At 38.7% G+C, this 10547-nt stretch overlaps 1 pseudogene; it reads right to left on the bottom strand.

The window, feature by feature from the left end:
* Nucleotides 1-5700: 5700 nt before the first annotated feature.
* LOC102259477 lies at nucleotides 5701-6156 on the bottom strand (annotated as a pseudogene).
* Between the last annotated feature and the right edge of the window lie 4391 nt (nucleotides 6157-10547).

Below are 10547 nucleotides of genomic sequence, written 5' to 3'. Positions count from 1 at the left end.
AGACAATCGTGTCCTCAGCCGCCAGCCCTCTCCGCATGCACCTCCGCACCTTTGTATTTACTTCAGCACTGCACCTCCTCTGAGTCTCGGTATGTTTTTCTCTTTCCTTCAGTTGCAGAATTTCCACTCAGCCAGCCTTCCTGTGGTTCTGGATGATGTCCGTTCTGTCTTTTAGTTGTATTTTTGAAGTGGTTGTGCGAGGCAGCAATCTCCAGTGTTTACCTATGCCGCCATCTTGGTTTCTCCTCTCCTCTCTCTTTTTTACTAAGTCTTTTCCTAAACACAAATGTCAGTAAATTCAGAGGTTTGATATTTTTTTCTAGTAAGTGAAGCATAATAATAATCCCTCCTTTGGAAAAACTGCTGTTTGAAACTGCTGTTTTAGAATTCTTTGCTGTTTTGAAATTCTCTGCTATTTTTGCTAGTCCCTCTGTTATTTTTAGACTGTAAAATAACTTTGTTTTTTGCTTGAATAGAAAAGATAAACTTAATTGTCTGACCTTGCAAACTAGCTATTAACATAAGGGATTGATATGCTGATATTGATGCCAGGTGCCAGTATAGATATGATACTCAAGGTTACAGGTGTCTGTATAGATATGACAGGTGTTTGCTAGATATGATATGTACTCAAGGTCACAAGCTGTCTACAAAAATAACTTACACAAAGAACTAGAAGGATATAAAAAGGAAATACTCCTTCCTGTGGTTGTTCAGAATTTGACAGAGGTAATCTGCTCTGAACCTGTGCGCAATAAACGACTCCTAATTAATTGGCTTGTTAAGGCATCTGGTATCTAGCTCACTGATTTGTGATACAACATAAGCATGATGACGATAAAAAGACATCTCCGTTACCTTTTACATCACCATGCACTTCTTCCCTCATCTCTATGTCACTGACATTGGTATTACCCTTTCTGATGTTTACATACTTCTTACTCCTCATCTTTAACACATAAACCATGACACTTTTCATCTAATCTCAAAAGCAGATCATTTAACACCAACAAACTAAACTCAAGCATTTACAAATCATATATCACCTGGCAAGTATAACAAACCATGGATTTTAAAACTCATATGCATGTTAACAGATAAACAGATTTCAAAATTGTTACACATCTTTTAAAATCAGATACACACATTACTAACTTCCAGCCCCATACTTTTCATACCAATTTATCAATTAATGAAATAAGTTGTCAGTCATTCCAACTGCAGTGAAGTAGTTGGAAATCCTGCCACCCCTTTTATGAAGTTATAGCCTACTAGAGCAAGTGATAAGTGCCCTGAAGGCAATCCTGCAGAGAAAGAAGGCAGAAAGAAATCAGTCACTATCAGCCCTGCTCCAATATAATTGTATCTCAGCCAACCAAAACCAAACTGATGGCCCCAAGACACTTATATATCAATGAACAACTAGCATTCCAGGCCTCTAACCCTTTAATCATTTGAAACACCAGGTATGGGCACAATTTTGGAAGACTTAGAGACAATTTGAATCCAACGCATGGTCTTCTGATGAGTCCATGGACTCCAGATTATGGGAACTAGAAAACCTACATAGGAGCCAATTGCATAGTCTAGCCCCAAGGTGACAAATTAAGGTAGTAGTTACAAGGATAAAGAAAGTTGTTAGATATAAAAAGGCATTTAGTAATCAGAACTTCTCAGAATGTATATAGAGAATAAAAGAGGAATGATGGGCATATCTTACATTTCTGGTTGATGACTTCCAGGGATCTTGAGAAAACCAGGGCTGGAACAGATAAAAGTGAGAACCCACATAGATGCAGATCCAAGAGAAGGCCAAGACAGAAGCAGTGTGGCAATGACCAAGTAGCCATAGTTGTCACGATTTTAGAGATAGATGTCTGTACTTTAATACCAAACTGGTCACTGTAAGTGTTACATGTTGCTTTTTAAACAAGTATTGACTGTATCCAATTGCAGTCAATGGATGTTCATATGACTATGAACATTTGCAGAAAGCATGATGATTTTTTAAACATGGGTGAAAGATACATCTAAGAGATTTGGGAAGACCTCCAGTTTCTTTGAGATGAGGTCTCAGAGGCTATTCAAAGATGAATCCCTATGTGTAGAAAGTGGTGATACAATGTAGGTAGAATTTCAAGAGCATGCAGAGTGTGGGCTAGAGCTATAAGCACATGGGGAGGACTTCAGTGCACTATAGCCAATCTCACTAACCACCTTAGAAATTGACTTTAGAGAAGAAACAACTTTGAAGTGGTTTCTGAGGTCAGCCAGGGAAGAGGAGTGAAAATATCCAAAACTGTAATTATGGGTAGGACATACATAGTGTCTGGTAAGGCTATTGGCCACAATATGAAGCTTCTCATATCACTGGTATATTCTGAAGTACTGAGTTTTGGAGTAGGATGCTTTTGTTGTCCTGACATATGTGTTGGAATTTTAGGTGGATAATGTCTAGAGAATCACATCCTTGACATATGATGCCTTAATTCTGTATTTTATTAAACCTTGCCCCTTCTTCTCTTACACTAAAATTCAATGATATTTTAAATCCAGCCACTCTGGTGGTAGAAAAAACTTAAAAAGTAACAAAGCCTTGTTATTTCATGAAAGCTTTATATATTAAATGCACAAGCACATGTACATGAAATATATGTACATATATAATGCATTTTCAAGCACATTACAGAATTAAGTACAGTTAGATTACGTGAAGGAGTTTCTTAGGAATGTGGTGTCTTTGATTTCTTAGGACTTGTTTTACATACATCATAATGCACACAAAATATATATTTTCCTTTTATTTCTTACTAGAGGTCCGATGCATGAAGATTCGTGCAACAATAGGCCTTCCTTCCCCTGGCTGCTGGCACTGGCTTCCCTCTGGCACCCAGGACCCGGGCTGCTTTGCTCCAGCCGCTGCCAGGCACCTGGGACAGGGGCTGCTTTGCTCGAGCTGCTGCTGCCACCCACTGGGGGTGTGCTCCAAGCCGTGCCGCAGCCTCTCAAAGCACACTCCCACCCCTGGTGTGTGTCACTGGGGCTGGGGGCGGCACACAGTCACCTCCCACCCATCTGCGTGTGCAGTTCCTCCTGAGCCAGTTGTGATGACCGGTAATTTGCATATTACCACTATATATATATATATATATATATATTTTAAATCCCTGAACATGGTTGTAAATATATATTAGACATTCTTCTCTTGGAATAAGCTATAGATGTGTTAGGAAATTATAAAGGAACAAAGATTTATGTTTTCCAAAGACCACCAATCATCACAGAGGAGTTACTTTGTTTTTCACTCCCCTGGTAGAGGTTTTAATTCATGCCCTCTGAGAACTGAATGCAGTCATGCAGTGGATAGTCTATGATTTTCGAGCAAAGTCTACAAACTTTCTGCAGAGGGCCAGATAGTGAATGTGTCAGGTGTTGGGGGCCACAGGGTCTTCTATCACAAGTACTTAATCTTGTCACTGTAGTGAAAGCAACCATAGACAATATGTAAATGAATGAGCATGGCCATGCTCCAATAGAACTTTATTCATAATCATTGAAATTTGAATTTCACATAATTTTTTTTTAAACCTCACCTAAGGATATTTTTCCCTCATTGATTTTCAGACAGAGTGGAATGGAGGGGTGTTGGGGGGCATACCCACATGAGAGAGACACATCAATTGGTTACCTCCTATATGCACCTCAGCTAGGGGTGGGGTGCAAACTGGCAACAGAGGTATGTGCCCTTGACTGGGAATCAAATCCTTGTCCCTTCAGTCCGCTGGCCGAGTTCTAACCAGGGCCTATATAATTTTAACATATCACAAAATGTTATCCTTCTGATTTTGTTTTTTACCATTTACAAATATAAGAAAAGAAACACTCCTGGCTCACAGAGCACAGGAAGACAGGCAGCGGGCTGGATTTGGCTAGTTTGCCTACTCCTGCTGTAGAACCAGCATTCTCACCGCATCATGGAGACAAGATCTGGACACTGGCCTCCAGCATCACATGAGACTGTGATCTAGCATGTCAAATAAGAAGGGGAAAGCAAGAGGGTTTTCTTTCACTGCAAAATCCAGAATTAGATGGCCACACATGCTTTGAGAGAGTCCTCTTCAGGAGTCACAGTGACTCTAGATGGGTCACAGTGAGTGTGTACTTGGAGTTTCTCTGTGCAGTATTCTGTGACAGTCTTGCCAGAGTACTACAGTGATGTAATCCAGCATTGTCAAGACTCTGACATAGCACTTAAAGGGTGACTAACTGGACAGAGAAGCTAAAATTCTGCATTCCACTAGTAAATGCCCCTTCCCTTCTGTTGGAATTCTATATTTAGGAAAGAGAGGGGTTTTTTTCAACTATCGGAGGAGACTAAATCAAGTTCCCGTGCTCTGTAAGAATAAATCATTTTGCATTAGAAAGGAATGGCATATCCTGAAAGATAAAAGCACAGCCAGGCCCTCCTTAGGGACTTAAAAAGAGTGTGATGTAGGAAGAAGAGTTTAAAAAGCAATAGGATGAAGTCATGGTGACAGCTTTGGTTGAGATAAAATAAAGGCCTTTCATATTCAATTGATATAAACTCAGGGAACATTAGCCTTAACCAAAAATATCAACAGTAACAGTAGTTAAACAGTCAAGAAGTGGTGTTTTAATTTCTTATAATCTCCCAACCCCTGAGCTCTTGAAATTGTCATATGCCTTACTTTCCTGCTAAACCTGATTTAAGTTATGAGTGTCATCTATAAACACAGAGCAGCAAGACTTTGCCACATCAAGTAGACCTGGCCGAAACAATCCAGCTGCAGAGACTGAAAGAGCTGAGAGAGTGTAACCAGACAACCAAGGGGTCGGGCTGCCTGTCACCACTTGAGCCAATTAAGACAGGGTTGAATCATATATGACTGTTTATTCCAATAATGTGGCAGTATGAGAGAGCAGCAAATCCTGGGTATTTGGATGTGAACATATCTTTTTTTTTTTTTTACAACAAATGAATTTATTTTCACCATAGGGATAACATATTGTGCCTCTCTGCCAATGTTACTTGAAAACCTTTCATGTCAAAACAACTTGACAGTAGATATGAACAATTCAATAAATATGCAATGATCTTTCATTACAGTCCTTTGAAAATGCATGTTAATTCATGCTGTTAACCTTAGTATCACAGTGCATAGAATCCAAATAGAAACAAGTTGGGGTGACTTTCAAAGTAATGTTGGGTCCCTCACTTTATTTATAATCCCACGAGAACCGTTACATTAATTTCATAGGCCCTATCATGCATTAATTACTGGGTGGCAGGAGTTAATGAAAATTTTCCTGTTATGACATCCATTGCCAGCAATGAGCGTCTCAAAACATCAAGGAAGTCATGTTATTGCACAATACATGATGACCTGGAACTTTTCCAAAAGCTTAAAAAAATAAAAATAAAAAATGGAATTATATTTGACATTTCCTGACACCTGCATTAATACTGTATGACTAATAAAAGCATGTCAGTTGCTTGGACTGAATCAGTGATCAACATGCACCCAGAATGCACATGAGTAAAAATGCAGTAAAACGAAGTAGAGTCTTCATTGCCTATAGGTCACTTCCAGTCAAAGGTTAAAGTTCAAAGACTGAATGATCAAAGTGCTCATTTTCTCAGTAGAACTATCTTCTAGTAGGAGGCTGATAATAGTGGCATCAACAAGTATCATGATACCACCATTTTCTTTTTTTTGGATTCTTGTTACATGTTCGAATATAAGAAGAATTATCTGGTGGTCGTCTCTTTTCTTTGCAGGTGGAAAGCGTGCTAATAATGCTAAGACAAACTGATTGGACGGAGAGCGCTGGGGACCAGTCTTCTGTTAGAATGGATAAACAGATATGACCATTGCTATAAACATGAGGATGAACGGGAATATTTTCACCAGTAAACATGACCTGAGGAGAGTCAGAAGGATATTGACTACTAAACTTAAATACAAGTTGAAATTTTTCCCCTTTACATAAGGTACCTGGTGCACCTTCCATGTCTACAATCCATTGTGTAATTGAACTTTGAACACTCTTTTCATTTAAAGTTATCCCAGGAGGTGGGTCATTTTGCAAAGCCAACAGTTCTTTCTGCAGTTGTTTCTGCATTGACGCCATGATGGAACCTGAACATATCTTTAGGAGCCATTAGCAGACTACCACAGTGCCGTTTTCTTTCTGTGTTCTACTTTAATCTTAAAAGTCTTAGAAAACAAAATAATGGAAGATACTTAGCAAACTGGAAATAGATGAGAACTTTTTAACCTAAAAAAAAAAAAGAATGTATCTTCCAAATAGTTATAGCACTTATATTCAATAGTGAAGCTTTAGATAACCTTCTGCCTTATTGTCCGTCCCATGTCTCTCCCCCAAGGGTCAGGCTCACATGTTAAACTGCTCATTTGATATTGCTACTTAAACATCTAAAGACTCCCTTTACATATCCAAACTGAATTTTTCATTTCATCATTCTTGTCTCCCAAATCCTGTTCCTCCCACTTAGTAAATGGCACCCCACTATCTACATAGTTGCTTAAGTAGAAACCATAAGTAGTTACCCTTGATTTTACCACTCCCTTTATGCCCACACCCTAACACCTGGAAAAGCTAAGCTACCTACCCCATGTATCTTGACTCCTCTCTGCACTATTTAGTGGCAGCTTTTCAATTTATTTATGGAAAATTTGGGATGGTTTTATGAGCAAATAATATAATTATGATTCAGGGTAACTTCTCTTTATTTTGGTTCAGATTTAATAATCAGGCCTTGACTTTAACTACATTTGACTATACTCAAGAGATATTTATCCTTTAGTATAAAGAATACTGAAAAGTTTACTTTTTGCTCACTGATTCTACCCAAAGTACAGCTGACTTTAACAACAACTCTCTTGCCCCTCAGTGGTAATGAATTCCATTATGCTTCTGTAAAACATGTGTGCCAGGATTTGCTGGTAAAACAAGACAATGAGCAGGGTTTGTCTAACAACTGTATTTTTTTTTTTTAAGGCAGTGCCATTAAATCGCAATCACATTGCAGGGTAAAATATTCCACATGGTTTTCAGCAGTCTTCCGGGAAGGGCTTAGTACTTTTTGTAATTCAATACTGGGCTTTTTGAGAGGCTCAGGAAGAATCCACTGAGTGCACAGTGAGTGTGTGCCTGGTGAGGGAGGACGTCCTCCTGGTCTGAGTACTTACTATCAGATGTAAGAAAACTCCCAGTGCATGTGGTGACGTTTGCTTGGAAAATAGAAATGACATTCAAAGTTTCCATCACAATTTAGAACATACCTAAATGTTCTTGCTTTTTTTTTCAAATGAAGCTTATTCTCTGAACATAACAGATTTAGTACATGTCATCCCCAAATTTCTGCCTCTGCAATTTAGAAATTTCGGTTGAAACGGAAAACTTTCTGTGCTCAAAGAACCAAATCCTGAATATACTCTTGTATAGCACAGATCAGCTGGAAAACGAAAACAGCACAAAAATGGCTGTGTAAAAACTAAACAGGGACCTTTGGACCCAAACTTGTTATGACTGTGAATATGCTCTACTATAAATATCAATGAATATTTATGACATACTCAATAAAAACAAGTCAAGCTTAGCAATGGTGGCATTTAAGCAGTAACACCAATTCTACATTATCCATGGCAATACTAGAAGTAAAGTAAAAAAATTATTGAGGCTGACAAATAAGCCACAAATCTAATTATCACTGTTTTTCCCAACAGACCTTCCCTAAGGCTAATAGCAAGCAGGCCAAATGACTAATTTGAAATTCACCTTTTTTGTCCCCCCTATTTACCCATAGCTGGAAATATTCCCAAGGAGCAAAATGGCCAAAAGGCATCTAGCCAGAAGAGTAGAAGGGGAACATAGATGGGGATTGTGGATTGCTCACAAACTGGATACTTAAGCACCAAATAATATATTTCCCCTGAAAATAATAAACTCTATTTAGACAAAATATTGTGTATGATATATCTACATATATATCTATATCTATATCTATATCTATATCTATCTATATCTATATCTACTAGAGGCCTGGTGCACGAAATTCGTGCATGGGAGGTGGGGGGGTTTGGGGGGGTCCCTCAGCCTGGCCTGCAATGACGCCAGCATCCCGCACCCCGGCTTCAGGCCAGAGGCCCCTCCCTCCCTCCCCATGGTCGGGGCACAGGACGCTGGGCTCGTGTCATCCCCAGAGGCCCCTCCCTCCCTCCACGCGGCCAGGGCATGGGACGCTGGACTCACATCACCAGGGCAACACTGCCAGCATCCTGCCCTGGCCGCTATGGGTGCTGCCATCTTTGTGATGGAGTGATGGTTAATTTGTATATTACCTATTTATTAGATAGGGTATCTACACTGGCTGAGTAGGACTACCAATTACCATATTGCTTATTTCTATAATGCCATGGGCCAATATTGGCCTATGATTAAGTTTTAATCTGATGCACATGTTAAAACCTATATGATACCATAATAGAAAAGACCTTATGGAATACTTTGAATATATGGCCCTTCTATAAGCCATCTTTGCCCCTGAAGGAAGGGATAAATTCCTCGGTGGCTTGAATGCATGCTTCCAATTAGGTAGGGCTTATTTGAAGGTCGAACAGCTCTTGTCAGTAGCTCTGAAGTCAAGCACTATTAATCATATGATATTTAGGACATATTCTACAGATGAAGCTATAAGACTAAGCAACCAAATTAAAAATTCAAGTACATTTTAGTTTTTGGTAGGAAAAGAGCTAAAAGCCATTTCAGAAGTAAAATGAGGGGGTCATGGCTGTGGCAAATGAGGTAAAACTTTTCCCTGCAAATATCTAATTCTTTTTTATAATTTAAATTCATATCTGTTTTCCTGATCTTAAAATCAATGCAAGGTCACTGAAAATTTATAAAACAGAAGCATATGAAGAAAAAAATTAAAATCATCCAGAATCCAACCCCCTCCCCCACTTAAAGATAGCCACTGTCACCATCCTGACGAAAGTCCTAACAGTCCCCTCTCTTTGAATGTTCTTTACAACTCTTGCCTTTGTGTATATTCAGAAAGTCTACTTTGACCTGAGTACCCTAATTATTTAAAATCTGACAGCTCAGTTTCACTCAACAGAGCCTAATATTGTTTCAGGAATGGCTGCTAAAATGGACACTTTTGTTCACGTTGCATTTGTTTTGAGTAGGACTTTATTTGGAGATTTTTTAAAAGTCAAATGTTTACTTTTAAATTCCTTAATATGCAAAAGGAAGTAATAGGATGCATGTACATCTAAAGTGGTAGCAAGTAAGTGAATTTTCATCTTCTACAGGTCTTCCAGCACATCTGCAGGTAATTAGTTAAACATTTGTTCAAATAAGAGAAAGCACACAATTTTTTGGCTATGTATTTCACTTGAATTATTAATCTTGTAGAAAAAAAACTGGCAGCAAAAGCATTATACCCAAAACAATTCCTTCATTTTATTTGATTTTTAAAAGCTTGCTGGCGGCTGCAGTGGATCTTTTCCTAAAAGGTAATGCTGACAGAGATTTGAGCAAAAGCACACATTTCAAATACTTAATTTAGTGACATCAGTTTGGACTGGCGGGGAACTTTGTGTTTTGGTTTCCGTGATAGAAAACGTGGCACTTCACAGTAAATCTTTCCAGGACTCAGCAAAGCGATTTTCCTTCCTCCCACCCAGTTCTCAGTAATAACAATGAATGTTTACAATTGAGTTTTTGCTCAGAGCACTGTTTACTGAGTTCTCTGAGGTCAGAGAATGTACCTTCAATATCTGTGGCACTTTCTACAAGCTCTCTATGAACCAGGGTGCTGGGTTCATAGTAGATTCTTGATTAGCATTTTTATTTTAATGAATAATTTTTGGTCTTTTAGCCATAGAAATGGAAAACTCTACGGAGATCTCCAAGTCTCAATGGCCATGCTCTTTCCTCCTTACATTGCACCCAGTTGGTTCAACTCACATGGTAGCTTTCAGGGGCCCATTTGCTCCAAGTGTATGGTTTCTGATGGGATGGGAATGCACTCATAATGTGTCTGAGCTGCAAAAAAATAAAATGCAGTCCCTGCAGGCAAAGAAATGTCCATCTAAGAACTTGATGATGAGTGTGCCCACTACCATGTTACTTGTTACAAATTATAACCAATTCATTAATTTAGTGGGGAGGACTTGGTGTCCTTAGATTTGGGTTGGACAAAAGTTAAACCTTTCTACTTTAAATGGAAGAAATTTGTAGTATAAATAAGATGAGGTGATAGAACTAGATTTTCTTTTTGAAATGATCATTTAAAAATATTAGCATGGTTATTTAACATCAATGGTGCTATTAATTACTAATTAACTGTATTTATTCCCTGTAGAAGACCCAACCAGGTATCTACTTAGAAATAAAATACCTAGATTATTAGAATTATTCCACTAGATCAGCGGTTCTCAACCTGTGGGTCCCGACCCTCTGGGGGTCGAACGACCCTTTCACAGGGGTCGCCT

Source organism: Myotis brandtii, unplaced genomic scaffold (assembly GCF_000412655.1).
Source record: "Myotis brandtii unplaced genomic scaffold, ASM41265v1 scaffold179, whole genome shotgun sequence".
NCBI classification, from domain to species: domain Eukaryota; kingdom Metazoa; phylum Chordata; class Mammalia; order Chiroptera; family Vespertilionidae; genus Myotis; species Myotis brandtii.
The sequence above is the reverse complement of the archived record's forward strand: the minus strand, read 5'-3'. Positions and strand labels throughout refer to the sequence as shown.